General features: G+C 44.6%; 1 protein-coding gene across 4 annotated transcripts in view; it reads left to right on the top strand.

Moving 5' to 3' along the window:
- The window catches only part of LOC143974432 (multidrug and toxin extrusion protein 1-like), a 167,902-nt gene that overhangs the window by 65,986 nt on the left and 79,442 nt on the right, over positions 1–22,474 (top strand). The window contains exon 1 of one of the 4 annotated variants that reach the window (XM_077475832.1): positions 8,802–8,936. The exons of the other annotated variants lie outside the window; for them this stretch is intronic. The gene's annotated coding sequence lies outside the window, so the exon portion shown is untranslated. Of the gene's footprint in view, positions 1–8,801; positions 8,937–22,474 lie in introns of those variants that run through there. 4 annotated transcript variants of the gene reach the window in all.

Below are 22,474 nucleotides of genomic sequence, written 5' to 3'. Positions count from 1 at the left end.
TTTAGAATATAGAATATATTTGTCAATAGGCTTTAGTAAAAGGATCAGCTACTCATGTAATTATGTTCTATTCAGTTGTATACTGCTCATTCTCTTCTGTGGGATGTAGCATGCAGATAATATTCCATTGCAATACGCCAGCAAGCTCTGCCAGTGCCGTGTGAAATCAGTTTTTGTTTGGACAAGCCAAGGAGTTTTGCAACAGGAGCGAGACACAAAATTATATTCTTCAAGTCATTTTATCTTTCATCCCTACCCTCTTGAAGGCTAAATCTAGTTCTCACAAAGTCTACCATTTCATCTCATAATGTCCTTGTATCATCCTATAAAATGGGGGCCAGTAACCAGTGGATTGTGACCTACCAGTAGATTGTGATCTACCAGTAGATCGTGGCCAGGTGAATGGCAGATCGTGGTCTGGGCTTGCTGACCTGCCATTCCAGAACATCACTAAAACCAAGATATTTGTGCAAAAAAACCTGTAAACCTTAGTGACAAAAAACTAAGTTAAACAAATGCAATAAAAACTCCATTAGATAGAACGGATAACAGCATCTAAATCACCAATCCAAGTAGGATGTGTAAAAAGCTCCAGCCAAATAATAAAAATTGCGCTATCCTTGTCCTAGTTATAAGTTAATAAATCACATAAGAAACACAATAAAGGCACAATAAACATATGATGAACTCATCCTAAATTGATTTATATCTCTGCAAATAAAGTCCATATAAAATGTCCAAACAAAAATTATTCTATATTAAAAAATAAATGAAGAAATAAAAAAAAAAAAAAAAAAAATAAATATATATATATATATATATATATATATATATATATATATATATACACACACAGTGGGCACGGAAAGTATTCAGACCCCCTTAAATTTTTCACTCTGTTATATTGCAGCCATTTGCTAAAATCATTTAAAGGGGTTGTAAAGGTTTGTTTATTTTCTAAATAGATTCCTTTAAGCTAGTGCATTGTTGGTTCACTTACCTTTTCCTTCGATTTCCCTTCTAAATGTTTTTTTTTCTTTGTTTTCTTTGTCTGAATTTCCCACTTCCTATTCCTCCTCAGTAAGCTGTTCTGGCTGACTAAACACCGCTCGGATGATGGTGTGAAGTTTACTGAGGAGAAACAGGAAGTGAGAAGTTCAGACCAAGAAAAAAAACATTTAGAAGGGAAATTGAAGGAAAAGGTAAGTGAACCAACAATGCACTAGCTTAAAGGAACCTATTTAGAAAATTAGAAACAAAGCTTTACAACCCCTTTAAGTTCATTTTTTTTCCTCATTAATGTACACACAGTGCCCCATATTGACAGAAAAACACAGAATTGTTGACCTTTTTACAGATTTATTAAAAAAGAAAAACTGAAATATCACATGGTCCTAAGTATTCAGACTCTTTGCTGCGACACTCATATATTTAACTCGGGTGCTCTCCATTTCTTTTGATCATCCTTGAGATGGTTCTACACCTTCATTTGAGTACAGCTGTGTTTGATTATACTGATTGGACTTGATTAGGAAAGCCACACACCTGTCTATATAAGACCTTACAGCTCACAGTGCATGTCAGAGCAAATGGGAATCATGAGGTCAAAGGAACTGCCTGAAGAGCTCAGAGACAGAATTGTGGCAAGGCACAGATCTGGCCAAGGTTACAAAAAAAAAATTCTGCTGCACTTAAGGTTCCTAAGAGCACAGTGGCCTCCATAATCCTTAAATGGAAGATGTTTGGGATGACCAGAACCCTTCCTAGAGCTGGCCGTGTGGCCAAACTGAGCTATCGGGGGAGAAGAGCCTTGGTGAGAGAGGTAAAGAAGAACCCAAAGATCACTGTGGCTGAGCTCCAGAGATTGTCAGGAGATGAGAGAAAGTTGTAGAAAATCAACCATCACTGCAGCCCTCCACCAGGGCTTTATGGCAGAGTGGCCCGATGGAAGCCTCTTCTCAGTGCAAGACACATGAAAGCTCGCATGGAGTTTGCTAAAAAACACCTGAAGGATTCCAAGATGGTGAGAAATAAGATTCTCTGGTCTGATGAGACCAAGATAGAACTTTTTGGCCTTAATTAGTGTGTGTGGAGAAAGCCAGGCACTGCTCATCATCTGTCCAATACAGTCCCAAGCATGGTGGTGGCAGCATCATGCTGTGGGGGTGTTTTTCAGCTGCAGGGACAGGACGACTGGTTGCAATCAAGGGAAAGATGAATGTGGCCAAGTACAGGGATATCTTGGATGAAAACCTTCTCCAGAGTGCTCAGGACCTCAGGTTGGGCCGAAGGTTTACCTTCCAACAAGACAATGGCCCTAAGCGCTCAGCTAAAATAACGAAGGAGTGGCTTCACAACAACTTAGTGACTGGTCTTGAATGGCCCAGCCAAGCCCTGACTTAAACCCAATTGAGCATCTCTGGGGAGAGACCTAAAAATGGCTGTTCACCAATGTTTACCATCCCACCTGACAGAACTGGAGAGGATCTGCAAAGAGGAATGGCAGAGGATCCCCAAATCCAGGTGTGAAAAACTTGTTGCATCTTTCCCAAAAAGACTAATGGCTGTATTAGATCAAAAGGGTGCTTCTACTAAATACTGAGCAAAGGGTCTGAATACTTAGGACAATGTGATATTTCAGTTTTTCTTTTCAAAAATGCCAACAATTCTGTGTTTTTCTGTCAATATGGGGTGCTGTGTGTACATTAATGAGGAAAAAAATGAACTTAAATGATTTTAGAAAATGGCTGCAATATAACAAAGAGTGAAAAATTTAAGGGGGTCCGAATACTTTCCGTCCCCACTGTGTATAATATGTGTGTGTGTGTGTATATATATATATATATATATAATAACACAGCAATTGTGATCATACGTGTACATTCCCTAGAAGAATTTATGATTTCTTGGCCATTTTTCAAAGAATATGAACAGAGAACATAAAAAAATGTTCTTTCACTTATGGTTTCGTGTTTGGCTGAAGCCATTTATTAACAATCAACTCTGTTTACTCTTTTTAAATCATAATCACAACAGAACCTATCCAAATGACCCTAATCAAAAGTTTAAATACCCCAGTTCTTAATACCATGTATTGCCCCCTTTAACATCAATGACAGTTTGAAGTCTTTTGTGGAATTTGTGGATGAGGCTCTTTATCTTCTCAGATGGTAAAGCTGCCCATTCCTCTTGGCAAAAAGCCTCCAGTTCCTGTAAATTAGTGGGCTGTCTTGCATGAACTGCAGGTTTGAGATCTCCCCAGAGTGGCTCAATGATATTGAGGTCAGGAGACTGAGATGGTCACTCCAGAACCTTCACTTTATTCTGCTGTAGCCAATGACAGGTCGACTTGGCCTTGTGTTTTGGCTCATTGTCTTGTTGGAATGTCCAGGTACGTCTCATGCCCAGCTTCCTGGCTGATGAATGCAAATGTTCCTCCATATTTTTTGATAACATCATCTTGCAATCAATTTTGACCAAATTTCCTGTGCCTTGTAGCATACACATCCCCAAAACATCAGCGATCCACCTCCCTGTTTGACATGGAGGAATGGTGTACCATTACTATGCAAATGCCACAAAGTATCCCGCTTACAATATGCCAAAAAGACGAGCCTCAAAACGTCTGGCACAAAGTCATTTTGTCAAAGTCAAAAAAAAAAAAATATTCCATGGGCACCACATGCCTCTCAACAAATGGCTTGAAGTGTCTACTTTCCAAAAATGGGGTCATTTGGAGGGGTTTTGTGCTATCTTGACATTTCATGGCCTCCGAAACTGTGATAGGTAGTGAGGAAGTGAAATAACCATTTTACGCCCTTAGAAAGCCTGAAGGCGGTGATTGATTTTCTGGGTCCTGTGCACGGCTAGGCTCCCAAAATTTTTCGGGACTACCGCTTTAAGTGCCAACTTTGTGCTTTAAAAAAAAAAAGTTTGTAATTTTCCTGAAACATGTGGTAAATATTCCATGGGCTCAACATGCCTATCAGCAAATAGATTGGGGTGTCTACTTTCCAAAAATGGGTCCAATATTGCCCAAATGTTTGATGAAATAAAAAAGATGACCTGATGGCAAGTACATGGATACCAAACACGACCTGCTTTAAAATTGTGCACAAGGGTAAAGTGGCGACAAACTACATTTAAAATCCTTTACAGGTTTACAGGTTACCACTTTAGATTTATAGAGGAGGTCTACATTGGCAGGGCCAATGTGGTGCCTATATTTAAAAAGGGAACAAAGTCTTTACCAAGTAATTATAGACCCGTTAGTTTAACTTCTATAGTTGGGAAGATACTGGAGGGATTAATAAAAGACCACATAGACGAGTTCTTGCAGGAAAAAAATATTTTGAGCAACAGACAGCATGGATTCATGAAAAACAGAAGTTGTCAGACAAACCTGATTTCTTTTTATGAGGTGGTAAGTAAAACCTTGGACAGAGGGGTGGCGGTGGACGTGATATATTTGGATTTTGCAAAAGCGTTCGATACAGTTCTGCACACACGGCTCATGTGTAAGGTAAAGTCTACAGGTTTGGAAACATCAGTTTGTAGATGGATAGAAAACTGGCTAAAAGACAGAATTCAGAGAGTAGTGGTTAATGATTCTTACTCTGAATGGTCTAAGGTTATCAGTGGTGTACCCCAAGGTTCAGTGCTGGGACCCTTACTTTTTAATACCTTTATAAATGATATTGGGTCTGGGATCAAAAGTAACATTTCCGTCTTTGCAGATGACACCAAGCTATGCAGTGCAATAACGTCCTTACAGGATGTCACCAATTTACAAGCCGACCTCAATGCTCTGTCTAATTGGGAGACTATGTGGCAGAAGAGGTTTAATGTTGAGAAATGTAAAGTTATGCACTTGGGGGCTAAGAATATGCATGCATCATACACGCTAGGGGGAGTACAACTGGGGGAATCCATAGTGGAGAAGGATCTGGGGGTTTTGGTAGATCATAAGCTCAATAATAGCATGCAATGCCAAGCTGCGGTTCCCAAAGCGAGCAAAGTCCTTTCCTGTATTAAGAGAGGTATGTACTCCAGAGAGAGAGAGATATCATTTTGCCCCTGTTCAAATCATTAGTAAGACCTCATCTGGAATATGCCGTTCAGTTTTGGGCACCAGTTCTCAAAAAGGATATCGGGGAACTGGAGAAAGTGCAGAGAAGGGCAACCAAACTGATAAGAGGCATGGAGGAACTCAGCTATGAGGAAAGATTAGAGGAACTGAATTTATTCACTCTTCTTCAAATATATAAGGGGTCCATATAGGGAACTTGGTGTTGAGTTATTCACTTTAGAGTCAGCAAAGAGGACAAGGGGGCACTCTTTATGTCTAGAGGAGAAGAGATTTCATCTCCAAATACGGAAAGGTTTCTTCACAGTAAGAGCTGTGAAAATGTGGAATAGACTCCCTGCAGAGGTGGTTATGGCCAGCTCAGTGGATTGCTTTAAGAAAGGCCTGGATTATTTCCTAAGTGTACGTAATATAACTGGGTACTAAAATTTATAGGTAAAGTTGATCCTGGGAAAATCTGATTGCCTCTCGGGGGATCAGGAAGGAATTTTTTCCCCTGCTTTAGCAAATTGGATCATGCTCTGCTGGGGTTTTTTTCCTTCCTCTGGATCAACTGTGGGTATTCGGGTTGGTATGATATTTATTATATATATATATATATATATATATATATATATATATATATATATATTTTTTTTTTTTTTGGTTGAACTGGATGGACTTGTGTCTTTTTTCAACCTGACTAACTATGGAACTATGGAACTACTACTAAAATTACTGCCCTCATTCTGACCTTCGCGGTGATACCCCACATGTATGGTGCAATTGCTGTTTACATATGACATTTTGTTTATTTATTTTTTATTCAATCTTTTTTCTAACTGTGGTGGTGAAATCGCCTCCTACAGCTCTGGAGTCACGGCTTTACGTATCGTGGATGCAAACACTGTTGCTGTCAGAATGAATAAACCGGTGCTGCAGCTGAATGGCGTACCTGCTAAGCAAATGATGGTTAACAATAAAACAAAGTAGCATTACAGTATAACAAAAAAAATACCTGCTAAGCAAATACAATAAAACATAGTAAAAATAAAACATTAGAGTTCTAAAATACAGTAACAATAGAGAGCGAACAATAGAGCGGACAATAGAGAGTGAACATAAGAGAGAGAACATTAGAGGCAGACAAAAAATAAAACCGCAGCTATTTTGGGCTTTTATTTTTTTTTTGTGTTTTTTTTTTTTTTTTTGTGTGTGTTTTTTTTGCATATTTATATAAACTGTAAGTGTTCCAGATTAGGGTCTCTCAAAATGTGATGGCCATCTCATCTTTTGAGACCTTGTGTAAGTGTCCCCTAGGACTGCAATGCTGTACTCTACGCTAATACTCCACTAGTGTGTCGTAGCGTTCGAAACATTCACCAATGCAAAGACCAGGTTGGTCAGGACAGGAGGGACAATAAAAGCGGGTGTCACTCCTACATCTGCGTTTTCTGCAGACACAACATCTTCTTTGGGTATTTCTTTGGGTAGGGGTACCAGGGAGGACATACGGAAATCGCATCTCATGCAGCCGGCTCACTGCATTTGGATTGGGAAGTTGGGCCACAGCACCATCTGGAAACAGAAGGGCTGTGGTGATCTCTTCCTGGAATTTAAGGAAGGATCCATTTCGCCCTGAAGCTTTGTATAGCACATAAGCATTTAGCAGAGCCAATTGGAAAAAAATATAGATGCTTTTTTATGGCAGCGTCTGACCTTACGGGAAATTGGGTACGGCGCCAACAACTGGTTGCTGAGGTCCACCCCTCCCATGTTAAGTTTGTATTCGTGGACACAGAGGGGTTTCTCCACAACACCAGTCCCTGTTTGAATTTGGACTGTCTGTATCTGCATGAAAGGAGGACAGGACGAAAACATTCTTATTATCCCTCCACTTCACAGTGAGCAAATTATTACATTTCAAGCAGGCTCTCTCCCCCAGCCTAAGATGGGAATCTGCAAGCTGTTGGGGTAAACCCCGGCAATTAGATCGCACGGTGCCACATGTGCCCATTCCATGATCAAACAAGTGACTAAAAAGTGTCACTCTTGTGTGATAATTATCCACATACAAGTGGTACCCCTTTTCCCAATAAGTCACACACAATCTTACCAGCACTTCCTATGTAGTCTGGGCAATTCTCTGGCTCTACATAACTATCTCTTCCCTCATAAACCATAAAACTATAGGTATATCCTGTTGCTCTGTCACAGAGCTTGTACATCTTGACCTCATATCTGGCACGCTTACTGGGAAGATACTGTTTGAATGAAAAGTGGCCAGAACACATAATCAGGGGGCCGAATTTTGTAGAGCTGATCGTATTCAGGGTGCTGCAGAAGTGGTGGGTACAGGTGCTGCAGAAGTGGTGGGTTCCCAATTCGGATTGGCAAATGCAGCAGGAAGGGCACTATCAGCTCAACGGACCTGTCTTTGTCTTCTTGGTGGCTGCGGGACACTAGTTGTGCTAGCCACCTCACCTCACCAGCTTGAACTGCACTTATGGGACTCGCCACGTCACCAAGTGTTACTGCAGTGCTGGATGTACAGCCAGGATGTACTAGGCCACTGGTGCTTCACCAGAAATATGAGCAGCACTAGTACTGGCTCTCTGCTCCATACAAGAGCCCTGCAGTTCTTGCACCTCAACAACAGCAGAAGAGCGGGATCGAGTACACCTGACCTTGGCAGGGACCACTACTCGTCAGAGCTATCTGTCAGGGTGCCGCTACTGTCTACAGGTTCGTATTCTGAGCCTGAATCTGACAGATGGTGAGTTCCTCTTCACTCTCATCTGTCATGCTCAGAAACGTGTAGGCCTCTTCGCTAGTGTACCTTCAATTGGACATTTTGGCCTCTAAATTTACTGGTACAATTAGTGAGGCTCACAGGAAAAAAGCACCCAACTGTCAGCGTTTGCTTCAAATGCTACCAAAAAAACTGTTAGCGTTCACAAGGATCAGGCCTGACTCTGCGAATGCTGCAGTTATGTGTTTAGTGTTTTGTAAGTGACAGTGATCGATTGATACTGCACTTGGCTGGACGGATGGGCTAAACGCAGGTGCTAGCAGGTATCTGGGCTGATCCCGCTAACGCTGCATTTTTGGGAACCCTAAACTTTTGGGGACGCTAGTATAGATCTGATCAGATCAAAGATATTGATCCGTTCAGACACTATACTAATAAGGGAGGTGTATGGTGCTTGCATGGGTGTTAGCACTACTGCCACTAATCGGACACTGCCTGGGGTGACGCAGACCCTAATTGACGCTAAAACCTAACTGATTATACCCGCTGGTTGATCAGGGGGTTAAACCTTTTATTAGGTATTGTACGGCGGGTGCCTGACGCTATAACAAAATAACTAATTAACCAGCATCCCCCGTGACACTAATATTGTGATCACTAGTGAAAGGTGGTGATCAAGGAGTTAAACCTTTATTGGGGGGGGTCCCTAGACCTATCTGGGCCTACTACTAAGTATACTAACGCTGATTAGTGTCACAAATGACACCAGTACAGTGATCAAAGGAAAATATGAACACTGGATGACACCGTGACAGGGAGTGTAGGGGTTTACTGGGGGGGGGGCGATCTGGGGGTGAAATCGGTGCTTAAGTGTACTGTGTCAGTGTAGTGTTGGTGCAACTTACATTTGGATGTCCTCTCTCTTCTTTCTGGAATGGAAAAGAATTCCAGAGAGGGAGATGACATCACTTCCCCTGCCTTTGTTTACACTTACAGGCAGGGGAAGCATTTCCTTCGTCAGAACGGATCAGCAGGTCCAGGCCACAAATCTGGGTCTGGAGAGTAATCGGTTCTAAAACAAATCTGATCGTCATGGCCGCCTAGGGCGCTGGATGTAAGGTAACATAATTTCGCCCACCCATGCCATTCTGCCGCAGTAAAACTGCGGCAGCTAGTCTGGAACCAGTTAAATTAGCTCCTGTCTCCTCTGCCTCCTCTGTAGTTCAGGCTCCTGTCCCATGCTGATTGATACCAACTGCACTCCACCTCTTATCCTGGCTAGTGGTCTTCAGAGTGGTGCCAGCAGCAGGAAAGAAGAGATCTTTAGGTCAGTGTGAAGCAGTACACTTGGCATAATAGTATAAGGCTACTTTCACACTAATGTGCTGCAGTTTACCCACACCACAGGTGCAGCATAGTGTACCTGCAGCTTTCCTGCGGGTTTGCTATGCTTAGTCATAGACTTACATTATATCCTGTGGGTTTGGCGCTTTCAGAAAGTGCACCACACCTGCAGGATATCTATGGCATAGCATAAATAACCCAGGAAGGCCGCAGATGCACTGCGCTGCAACGGTGGTGCAGGTAAACCGCAGCACATCCGTGTGAAAGCAGCCTTATAGGGGGCTCAGAACAGTATGGGTTAATTTACATTTGCATTTTGGGGGTTGGCATTCAAGTGAATAAGGGCTGCTCTGCAAATGCACTGCAACCTTATGCAGTACAGCAAAAAAAAAAAAAGGGTTGTTGCTTTCTCACCACCTGCTTTAACCCCTTGGACCCTGCAGAAGCATGCAGTTGCAGGGCGCTTGCAGAGTGGCCCCATTTAATTGAACGGGTTGCATTTGGAAGGTGGTAGCACCCACCAAAAGCAACAGGGTGTTTAAATCCTGCTGCAGCATGTGTACACCCTTTGGCTGCTGCCTAAGCAGCTAAAGGGAGTAGGGAATGGCGTCAGAAAAATGAGAATCAGCCGAAAGGGTTTTACCACCCTCCAACTTGTGTGAATGGTGCTGCTACTGAATGCAACTAAGTATTTATTCATTCTGAAAAGTGATCCGAGTATGTTTGACAGGTGGTGAGGTGGCGATCTGTTGCTTTCCTCACCACCTGATTTAAACTCATTATTGCAGTGCAATGCATGCGATTGCAACATGGTAGTATGGCATTTAGAGGTTTAAATCAGGTGTGAGGAGACCGCACTGAGCAAACACACTGTGCACGGTATTCTTTCATGTTGTTCAAGTAGATCTCCACCTCTATAAAATTTACAATGTATTTGTGCAATGTATTTCACTCTTCCTTCAGTCTAGTTTAGATTAGCATCTGGCCTTGGGTACCATTAAATGACAAATGTCAGCCTCAGCTGTTTTGTTCCAGAGGCATTTGGCTTCTCTCTTCCTAGTTAAGGCCTTTATTTAAGGAGCACACATTTTCCCACCTGTGTACTCTCCTAAGGCTTTCAGGAGATCATCCGTGTCATAGTTATCAGTGCAGCCCCAACAGTGCCCATTAGTGCTTCCAATCAGTGCTGCCAATTGGTGCCTCCTCATCAGTGCCACCTAGCAGTGCCCTTCAGTGCAGCCTATTAGTGCCCATTAGTGTTACCTATCAGTGCCCATCAGTGCAGTCTCATCAGTGCACATCGGTGAAGGAGAAAATGATCTGTTTGCAAAGTTTTATAACAGAAACTAAGAAAAACTTTTTTTTCCCCACATTTTTGGTCTTTTTTCATTTAACAAAAAATAATTAGTTCATAATAATAATTAAACCCCATTTGTGATTACCGCCAAATAAAATGTATTTGTGTAAAATAAAATGATAAAAATCAAATTTGTTTATAGTGCTGCATGACCGTGCAATTGTCGATCAAAGTGTGACAGCGCTGAAAGCTGAAAGGTGGCCTGGGCAGGAAGGGGGTGCAAGTGCTTTAAAAAAAAAAAAAAACGTACGTTCCAAACTGTACTCTAGGGAACGTAAAAAATCATTTTTTTACCTTTTTACTTTTTGTATATCGTTGCTACTGATACTGATCCAGGCTCTCTTGACTACTTTCTGTCTGCCTGCACTTGCTCCAGTGTGGGCTGCACATAATTGCTCTGGACACGTTTATCTGATAGTGACCGTGATGGAATATGCCTGTGCAATGGGTGTCAGAACAGCCACTTGCATTTGACACCTTGCCTCTATGGCAGAATCACTAGGAATTACTTAAATAAAACCTGTAAATTTAAAACCAGTGAAAACATCCTTTGAAATGATACTTGCATTGTAAAGTTAAAATTTTAGCAATGGGTTTACCATTGTACTTTACACTGTCTAACTGAATAAACATTATACTGTTTACATAGTTGAATAATCAGACGTCAACAGCAAAAGTTAAAGCTTCAAAGTTTAGTCATGGTCCATGAGAATTGTGTCATTACCAGCTGTATAGGGGGAAAGTAAACATGACTTGAATGCCCTCTCTCTTGTAATGGTTTATCCAAGCAGTAATAACATTTTTTAAAATCTTCATATTGCTGACCTTGGCTCATCGATTTGCTTTCCCTGTTCACCAGCCAGCGCCTTGTGGTCTACAGTGGGGTGGACCTAGGGGCCACAATCTGGGAGCTAACAGACTCCTATCCCATCTACGTTACATCAGTGAGCACTGATGGCCCCTTCCTTTGATTCTGTAGCCTAGATGAGCCCAAAACTACTTTGGGTAATACTCAGGGGTTGATTTACTAAAACTGGAGAGTGTAAAATCTGGTGCAGCTGTGCATTGTAGCCAATCGGCTTCTAACTTCAGCTTGTTCAATTAAGCTTTGACTAAAAAAAAAAAGTGGAAGCTGATTGGTTTCTATACAGAGCTGCACCAGATTTTGCACTCCAGTTTTAGTAAATCAACCTCTATGTATCCTGCATATCCCAGCATGATTGCTTCTTAGTAGTTCTGCTACCGCCTAGCAGTCACATCAATCTTAAAGCAGAACTGCTTCCAAAATCTTTTTTGAAGGGTACACTTTATGAAAAGGATAGAACTCCTGTTGGAACCCCATATACCAGAGACATGACAAGAGTATGTAGACATCTCCCCAAAGTAAGAGGAAATCCCAACTTGGAAGATTTTCCCTCACCAGATGTTCTGGTGAAAACTGAAAATCTTTGGTTATCCCATTACTTTCACTCCTGGTAACAGTGGTTATCACCAGCACTAATAATGAGGGTGACAGTGAGGATACAGACAACGATAAAATCTGACATGGGGCAAAACCTTTCTCTACTCCACCCGAAACCAAAAGAAAAAGTTGCCTATTCCACTTTTAGGTAATTGTACTTTACCCTATGTCTCCTTTTATAGCCATTTTGCTCTCTTCACATCATGTACTGTCAAGTAAAAGCTCTCAGGTGCCTCTATCAAGGATTTATACAGTGTAGGGTTATTAGGCTTGCACTTAGCATAGTGATGCAGTGGGACCCCCCCCACAGAACTTGAGGACAGTGCTGGAGGTAGTCAGAGCCAGGAATGAGGTAAGTAAAACAAATGATACAACCTATCCTTTCACCCCAAGACTAAAAAGTAACTTAACCCTTGCAGTGTGGGGAGTGAGTGGTGGTGCATTTTGTCTTATTCCTCTATTTCAGCTTTAAATTATTGCATTTGGTATTTTCATGACAATGCAAAAGATAAGTAGTTTTAAAAAAGCCTAAGCCCACATTTGCATGGTGTCAGGGCTGGGCTCAGCCCTTCCTTCTCAAAGCTGGCCGCTCAGCTGTTGACTAATTGCCAACTCCTATTTCACCACAGTGACTCACCTGTTGATGAGATCCTGCTCGTCAGTCCTGCCTACTTAAGCCGTCCAGTCCAGATGATGTTTGCCTTCGCCTTGGTCACATCACTAGAGACGCTCTCCGGTGTTCCTGTTAAAAACTTGCTTGGCTGACATTCCTTCTGGCTCCAGATCCTGCTTGCTGTTCTACAACACTCATCTCTGGCTCCCTGACATTTTGGCTTGTCTGACTATCAGTTCCGGTTCCTAAACTCTGGCTGTGTTTTGACTATGTTTACTCTGTTTAACTTTTTTTATTATTATTAAATAAGTGTGATTTAACTGTAATTCTGTCTCAGTCTGATTCATGGTTTTTGACAATAGGCAAAGGCCATGAATTCCGAAGATGCAGTCTATCAATTTGTTGGTAATATTTTTTCCAGATTGGATGAGCAGGATCACCACATGGATCAGTTTGCCATGGCGTTACAAATGATCCTGAGTCGCATGGCTCGCCTGGAATCTCCCACTGTGGCTGCTCTGATACAACCTGTGTTGCAGGCCATTCCTGCTGCTGCTCCAGTCTCTGTGCAGGCACCCACCTCGAGTATTACCTCTATAAGAGGTATGTCTGGTTCCGCTCCGCTTCCCCATCGATTTGGGGGGGGATCCAGTCTAATGCAGAGGGTTTCTCAACAAGGTTGAGATATACTTTGAGGTGCTACCCCAGGCGTTTCCCACGGACAGAAGCAAAGTAGATTTTGTGATATCTTTCTGAGAGAGCCTTGGCCTGGGCAAACCCTCTATGGGAGATGCAAAAACCTGTTGTCTTGAGTTACCCTTAGTTTGTGACTTCTTTTAAAAGGGTATTTGAAATTCCTGCACGCTCCACTTCTGCTGGCAAGTGCCTCATGTCCATCAAACGGAGTACGATAACTGTTGCCGATTACGCCAATGAATTCCGTACTCTGGCAGCAGAGGTTGCTTGGAACAATGAGGCCCTCGTGGCTGCTTTTTGTCATGGTCTCTCGGATACCATCAAGGATGAGATAGCAGCCTGAGATATACCCACTAAGCTGGAGAGGTCGATAACCTTTGCCATCCTCATTGACTTCAGACTCAGAGAAAGACTCCTTTTTAAGGAGCGCTTGTAGAAGCCTCCTGTACATTTGTCTCCGAACTTTGCAGTCCTACCCTTGCCTCCCTCTCCTCCCATGCCTCCTGGTACTGAGTGGGTCTGTGAAGATGAACCCATGTGCTCTCTGAGGATGAGAGAACCCTTAGGAAGAGGGAGAGATTGTGCCTTTATTGTGGCTATGCAGGCCACTTTTTGAAGTCTTGTCCTACCCATCCAGGGAACGCCCGAACCTTGAGGCCCTGTCACGGATAGACCTTGCGTTGTTTCATCCCCAGTTATCCAGAAGGATAAGCCCCTGGTTTTGGTTACCCTTTCTTGGGCTGAGCCGTCCGTCGAGATACAGTCTCTAATCGACTCTGGGGCTGCAGGCCTGTTCATTGATGCTGCTTTTGTATCAAAGCACTCTATTCTGCTGCAGCTGCGTGACACTCCTCTTGCCATTGAGGCTCTTGATGGAAGACCTCTACAGCCTGCCCATGTGACTTATGCGACTGTACCATTGTCCACGGCTGTAGGGGCTCTTCACCATGAGATAATCCAATCCCAAGTTATTTCCTCACCTAAGTTTCTGCTAATTAATGGTTATCCTTGGTTACAGAGGCACAACCCCTCTTTTGATTGGCTCCATGCTGAGGTTCTCTCCTGGTTGCCACAATGCAGTAAGACATGCTTCCAGAAGGTAGCCAAGGTCCTGTGCACCTCTTCACTCTCCTCCCTGCCGGAGGAGTACCATAATTTTAGCGATGTCTTTGACAAAGGTCAAGCCGGTAGTTGGCCTCCACACCGGTCATATGATTGCGCAATTGACCTTCAGCCTGGTGCCATACCCCTCGTGGCCGGGGTTTACCCTTTGTCAGTCTTGGAGGATAAGGCCATGGAGGAGTATGTTGCAAATGCACTTTCTCAAGGTTTCATCCGCAAATCCTCATCTCCTGCTGGTGCTGGTTTCTCCTTTGAAGAAGAGTGGTGAACTGAGACCTTTTATTCATTATAGGGGGTCTCAATTGTTTCACGATTAATAATGCTTATCCGATTCCGTTGCTTATGGAGTTATTTGATTACCTCAAGGGAGCAATGGTTTTCAAGAAGCTTGATTTGAGAGGGGCATACAATCTCATCAGGATTAAGGAGGGTGACAAGTGGAAAACTGAGTTTTAATACCAGAACAAACCATTATGAGTACCTAGTAATGCCTTTTGACCTTTTTTAATGCCCCGGCAGTTTTCCAGGAATTTATAAAGGAATGTCCTCCGAGATTTGCAGTTATGTGTGGTGGTTTATCTCAACGATATCCTCATATTTTCCAAGTCCCTGGAGAGCCACCAATCTCTATTGTAAATGGGAGAAGTGCGGATTCTATCGTGAACAGGTTAAATTCCTGGGTTATGTCATTTCCACTGCTGGTTTTTCGATGGACCCAGAAACTTTCAGCAGTCCTACAGTGGCCCCGACCCGTGGGTTTACGTCCTCTACATCGTTTTCTTGGCTTTACCAACTATTATCGGAAGTTTTATTTGTAAATTCTTGTCTCTGGTCAAGCCCCTGACTTAAATGACCAGAAAGGACAGGAACCCACCGTTGGTCTCCGGAGTCCATTAAGACCTTTGAGAGTCTCAAGGCTGCCTTTGTTTCTGCTCATGTGTTGGCACATCCTCATCCTATGTTACCTTTTTATCCTTGAGGTTGATGCTTCTGAGACTGGAATTGGCGCCCTTCTGTCTCAACCTCCTACCTCTGAGAGCGTCCATCCTTGTGGCTACTTTTCCAAGAAATTGTCACCTGCGGAGTGCAATTACGAGACTGGTGATAGAGAGCCGTTAGACATAATTTTAGCCCTGGAAGAATGGAGACATCTCCTCGAAGGTACTACTGTGCCAGTTCTCATTCTTACTGACCTCACATTCTTGTCTGAGGCTAAAGGCCTCTCAACCTGAAGGGTGCAATGGGTTCTTTTCTTGTCTAGTTTCAATTACATTGTCTCATTCTTACCCGGTACTAAGAATGTAAGGGCTGATGCTTTGTCACAACCGTTTTTTCTCCACTTCCAAGATGGAGTCAGTTCCAGTTCCTCTGATTCCTCCTGAATGTATTCTGGCTAAGGGTCACACCAGTCTCACTTCTCCTTTGGGTGAAAAAATTCTTGCTGCCCACGTCCATGCTTCTCCTGAGAAACCTTGTGATCGCTGCTTTGTTCGTGAGAGTCTCCGTACTGCCAAATTCCAGACTTGTCATTATCCCAAGGCTGCTGGCCACCCTGGGAAGAGTCAACTCTTTTTTTAGGGCCATTTCCCAACACTTTTGCTGGTCTAGTCTACGTGCTGATGTAACTACCTTGGTACCTGCCTGTTCCATGTGTGCTCAGAGTACGCCCTTGTACACACGGTCGGACATTCCAACGGAAAATGTCCGATCGGACCGTGTTGTCGGATAATCCGACCGTGTGTGGGCTCCATCTGACTTTTTCCATTGGAATGTCCGACCAACAATGTTTGAGAGCAGGATATAAAATTTTCCGACAACATGATCCGATCGGACTTTCTCCGTTCGTTTGTAGAGAATTCCGATCGGACAAAGTGCCACGCATGCTCAGATCAAATTACAAGACCAAAGCTATTGGCTACTAGCCTGAACGTAGTCCCGTCTAATGAACGAACGTCTTCACGTTCCGAACGATCGGATTTTCCGACAACTTTGTCCGACCGTGTGTATGCAATACCAGTTTCGGACAAAATCCATCGGAAAAAATCAGACAGATTTTGTGGTTGGAATGTCCGACCATGTGTACGAGGGCTTAGACTCCACTGACACCTTCCAGTGGGCCTCCTACAACCCATACCCAATGGAGAGAGGCCCTGGACACACCTGTCTATGGATTTCATTATGAAGTTACCCAACTCCCAGGGCAACACAGTTATACTTATGGTGGTTGACTGGTTCTCGAAAATTTTCCATTGTATTCCACTTAAGAAGTTGCCCAGTTCTAAGGAACTGGCTTCCATTTTTGCTCGGAAGATCTTTCGCTTACATGGGCTACCCAAGTTGATTGTCTCGGACAAGGGTAGTCAGCTTGTGTCCTGGTTCTGGCAAGCCTTTTGTGCACAGTTAGGAATTCAGCTTGCTTTCTCCTCTGCTTATCACCCACAGTCTAATGGGACTGCAGAATGAGCCAATCAGTCCTTGGAGCAATTCCTACAGTGCCTTGCAAAAGCATTCACCCCCCTTGGAATTTTTTGTTTCGTTGCCTCACAACCTGGAATTAACATGGATTGTTTGAGGATTTGCATCATTTAATTTACAGAACATGCCCACAACTTTGAAGATTTTTTTCCTTTTATTGTGAAGCAAACAACAAATAGGACAAAATAACAGAAAAAGTCAAAGTGCATAACTATTCACCCCCCTAAAGTCAATACTTTAGAGCCACCTTTTGTGGCTATCACAGCTCCAAGTCACCGTGGATAAGTCTCTATGAGCTTGCCACATCTTACCACTGGGATTTTTGCCCATTCCTCCTTGCAAAACTGCTCCAGCTCCTTTCAAGTTGGATGGTTTACGCTTGTGAACAGCAATCTTTAAGTTTGACCACAGATTTTCTATTGGATTGAGGTCTGGGGGCTTTGACTAGGCCATTCCAACACATTTACATGTTTCCCCTTAAACCACTCAAGTGTTACTTTAGCAGTATGTTTGAGGTCATTGTCCTGCTGGAAGGTGAACCTCTGTCCTAGCCTCATATCACACACAGAGTGGTACAGGTTTTGCTCAAGAATATCCCTGTATTTAGCACCATCCATCTTTCCCTCAACTCTGGCCATTTTCCCAGTCCCAACCGCTGAAAAACATGGTGTTCTTCGGGTGATGTGATGTGTTGGGTTCAGGGGCATAATTAGAAATCACAGTGCCCCATAGCAAAATGTTGCATCCCCCCCCGCAAACAACCCCCCCCCCCACAAAAAAAAATGAACTAATGCCATTGAACAACAGATTACCACACTCATGTAGCACAGTACCCAGGCAACAGCTTATATTAATTTCAACCAACAAAGTATGCAGTATACTGTATGCAGCCCCTGAAGGACACCCATGCATACCCCCATCAGTACAGACACCCCCCAGCATTACAGACCCCCCCCTCAGTGCAGACACCACCCTCAGTGCAGGACACCCCCAGCAGTACAGACACCCCCCCAGTGCAGACCACCCACCTCAGTACAGACATCCCCCCCCCAGCCTTACAGACCCCCTCAGTGCAGGACCCCCCACAGTGCAGACCTTCCCAGCAGTGCAAACCCACCCCCCTCAGTGCAGACCCCCCTCAGTAGTACAGCCCCCCCCCCCCAGCAGTGCAGACATCCCCCTTAGTACATACACCCCACTTAGTGCAGACCCCCTAAGCATTACATACCCCCCCATCAGTAGAGACACCCCCACCTCAGTGCTGACCCCCCACCAGTACAGACACCCCCACCTTAGTGCAGACCCCCATCAGTACAGACACCCCCAGCAGTGCAGACACCCCTGTTAGTACAGACACCCCTCATCAGTACAGACCCCCCCATCAGTACATACACCCCCCACCTCAGTGCAGACCCCCATCAGTACAGATACCCCCCAGCAATGCAGACACCCCCCTTAGTACATACACCCCCAATACAGACCCTCCTCAGTGCAGGACCCCCCAGCAGTACAGAGACACCCCCAGCATTACAGACCCCCCCAGCATTACAGACCCCCCCAGCATTACAGACCCCCCCCAGCATTGCAGACCCCCCTCAGTAGTGCAGACCCCCCCTCAGTAGTGCAGACCCCCCTCAGTAGTGCAGACCCCCCTCAGTAGTGCAGACCCCCCCAGCAGTGCAGACCCCCCCCAGCAGTGCAGACCCCCCCCAGCAGTGCAGACCCCCCCCCCAGCAGTGCAGACCCCCCTCAGCAGTGCAGAACCCCCTCAGTAGTGCAGTAGTGCAGACCCCCCAGTAGTGCAGACTCACCCTCAGTACAGCCCCCCTCAGTAGTGCAGCCCCCCTTCAGTAGTGCAGACCCCCCTCAGTAGTGCAGACCCCTCAGCAGTGCAGACCCTCCCTCAGTAGTGCAGACCCCCCCCCCCCCCTCAGTACAGACCCTCCTCAGTACAGACCCTCCTCTGTACAGACCCCCCTCAGTAGTGCAGACCCCCAGCAGTACAGACCCTCCCTCAGTAGTGCAGACCCCCCCTCAGTACAGACCCTCCCTCAGTAGTGCAGACCCCCCTCAGTACAGACTCCCCTCAGTAATACAGACCCCCCTCAGTAGTGTAGACCCCCTCAGTAGTGCAGACCCTCCCTCAGTAGTGCAGACTCCCCTTCAGTAGTGCAGACTCCCCTTCAGTAGTGCAGACTCCCCTTCAGTAGTGCAGACCCTCCCTCAGTAGTGCAGGCCCCCTCAGTAGTGTAGACCCCCTCAGTAGTGCAGACCCTCCCTCAGTAGTGCAGACCCTCCCTCAGTAGTGCAGACTCCCCCTCAGTAGTGCAGACCCCCCCAGCAGTGCACACCCCCCTCAGTACAGACCCTCCCTCAGTAGTGCAGACCCCCTCAGTAGTGCAGACCCCCCTCAGTAGTGCAGACCCCCCTCAGTAGTGCAGACCCCCCCTCAGTAGTGCAGCCCCCCTCAGTAGTGCAGACCCCCCTCAGTAGTGCAGACAGTCTCCACATACACACAGCGGTGTGTGTCCCTCGAGGCTCAAGTGCAGGCTCCTCCTCCTCTGTGGGTGTAAACAGAGAGGGGGGAAGGCAGCTTCGGTCCGCGACACTGTGTCCCTCAGCCTGCACTGCAGCACAAAAGAAGGCACAGGTGTTAGTGGTGTGGCTGCCGCTACCCAAGGGTGTTGCCCCGCTGGCAAGTGTCACCCGGTGCAGCCCGCACCCGCCTAGCAACGCCACTCACCGGGCCCTAGATCGACTGCGGGCCTCATAGTGCCCGCGTGGGTCGCTATGGCAGTAGTTCCACCACTGGTTGGGTTGCACCAGACATAGCGTTTTCTTTGATGGCCAAAAAGTTCAATTTTAGCCTCATCAGACCAGAGCACCTTCCTCCATACATTTTGGTAGTCTCCCACATGCCTTTTCGCAAACTCAAAACGTGCCATTTTGTTTTTTGCTAAAAGTAATGGCTTTCTTCTGGCCACTCTGCCATAAAGCCCAACTCTATGGAGCGTACGGCTTATTGTCGTCCTATGTACGGATATTCCAGTCTCTGCTGTGGATTAGGGATACCTTAGGTCTCTGTGCTGCCTCTCTGGTTAATGCCCTCTTGCCCTGTCCGTGAGTTTTGGTGTGCGGCCATCTCTTGGCAGGTTTGCTGTTGTGCCATGTTCTTTTCATTTGGTTATGATATATTTGATGGTGCTCCTAGGGATCATCAAAGATTTGGATATTTTTTTTATAACCCAACACTCACTTGTACTTCTCAACAACATTGTCCCTTGTTTGGAGAGGTCCTTGGTCTTCATGGCAGAGTTTGGTTAGTGATGCCTCTTGCTTAGGTGTTGCAGTCTCTGGGGCCTTTCAAAAAGGTGTGTGTATATGTAATGACAGATCATGTGACACTTAGATTGCACACGGGTGGACATCATTTCACAAATTATGTGACTTCTGAAGGTAATTGGTTGCACCAGAGATTTTTATGGGCTTCTTAACAAAGGGAGTGAATACATACGCACATGGCAATTCTCAGTTTTTTATCTCTGAAAAATAGTTTTATGTATTTATTTTTCTACTTTTACTTCAAAAACTTAGACTATTGTGTTCTGATCCATCACATATAATTCAGATTAAAAAAACATTGAACTAAAGGCTGTAATGTGACAAAATAGGTAAAAAGCCAAGAGGGGTGAATACTTTTGTAAGGCACTGTATGTTGCTTTATTTCTGACCATCATACCAACTGGTCAGTGGGCGGAGTTTGCTCGCAATAGTGCCTTGAATTCTGCTTCCCAATTGTACCCATTTATGGCAAAATATGTTTTCCAACCTTCCATGTTGCCTGACTCATTTGTTCTGCAGAGTATTCCTGCATTAGAGGAGCATCTCAGTGGTCTTCGTTCCACTTCGACACAAGTCCAGGAGGCTTTGCGACATGCTAATGATAGGTACAGACTCCATGCTGACCGCAGACGCCTGCCTGCGCTTTCCTACCAGGTTGGGAACAGGGTCTGGCTGTCATTTCGCAACCTCCAACTTTGCGTTCCCTCTCTGAAATTCGCACCTCGGTTTATTGGGCCTTTCCGTATTCTTCACAGGATTAACCCAGTGGCTTACGCATTAGACCTTCCTTCTAATATGCATATTTTGAATGTATTTCATGTCTCCTTATTAAAACCTTTGGTCTGCAACCACTTTACCACCTCTGTGTCTCATCCTCACCCTGTACAGGTTGAGAACCATGAGGAGTATGAAGTACAGTCCATTAACTCCTGTAGGTTCCGTGGGCGCATACAGTACCAGGTGCATTGGAAAGGGTGTGGTCCGGAGGAAAGCTCTTGGGTCTCAACCCCGGGTGTACATACCCCTGTCATCCTCTGTGATTTGCATAGATGTTTTCCCCCCAAGCCTGGTGGTTCTCTAAGGGGGAGGGAGCCTAGAGGAGGGGGGACTTTCAGGGCTGGGCTCAGTCCTTCCTCTCAAAGTTGGCCGCTCAGCTGTTGGCTAATTGCCAGCTCCTATCTCTCCACAGTGACTCACCCGTTGATGATACCCTGCTTGTCAGTCCTGCCTACTTAAGCCGTCCAGTCCAGATGATCTCTGCTTTCACTTTGGTCACATCTGTAGAGATGGTCTCCTGTGTTTCTGTTAAAGACTTGCTTGGCTGACATTTCTTCTGGCTCCAGATCCTGCTTGCTGTTCTTCTATGCTCATCTCTGGCTCCCTGACGTTTTGGCTTGTCTGACTATCCGTTCCGGTTCCTGAACTCTGCTATGTTTTGACTAAGTTTACTCTGTTTACTTTTTTATTATTATTAAACAAGCGTGATTTAACTGTACTGCTGTTTCAGTCTAAATTATGGTTTCTGACACATGGTGTTTAGCCACACTGAATCCCAGTGGCAAGAATCCCAGAAGAAAGCGTGGGAACTCCAGGAGTGACGTCACATGCTGGGGCATGGCAGGTGGGCGTGGCAACATGTTTCAGGGCTGCCTAGCTCTTTTCTCAAGCCTTTCTATTTTCAGAGCTTTATTGGTATACTTTGTGGACTTTTCCATATAGGTCCCCTGGTTTGAAGCTTATGATAGGGTTATTGTTTATCTCCATGTATTATTTATATATATATATATATATATATATATATATATATATATATATATATATGCATAAGATGATGTGTGAATACCTATCTTTTTTTTCCTGACAGAAACGTGGAGGCTGCCACTTCTGACGTCTCAGTTGCCTGGTTGTTATGTTGATCCCTTGGCTTCAATACTTTAAAGTGAATTTATTATTTTTCTACACTCTTTGCAATTTATAGTGATGTGTTAAAAAAAAAAAAAAAAAGTTGCAGCTTTTTTTTAAATGAATGTGCTTCCTTAATGCAGTGTGCATTAATGCATAAAATACTGCATGTTAACACATCTGACGTACTGCAGTACAATGAACCTGAAAGGTGTAAAAGAGCCCTTTCTGTATGCCGAGGTTGAACCTCTATTCCTCTATGCACAAATAATTTCACCTTCTCTTTTGTGATGACCTTAAACTGAACAAGTTTGCACCATGTTTATTATGTGGGCAGTTTATGA

The sequence above is a fragment of the Lithobates pipiens genome, unplaced genomic scaffold, assembly GCF_037356315.1.
Source record: "Lithobates pipiens isolate NorthernLeopardFrog02 unplaced genomic scaffold, aLitPip1_a1.2 Scaffold_1, whole genome shotgun sequence".
Lineage (NCBI taxonomy): Eukaryota > Metazoa > Chordata > Amphibia > Anura > Ranidae > Lithobates > Lithobates pipiens.
This window is presented reverse-complemented; position numbering and strand designations above follow the sequence as displayed.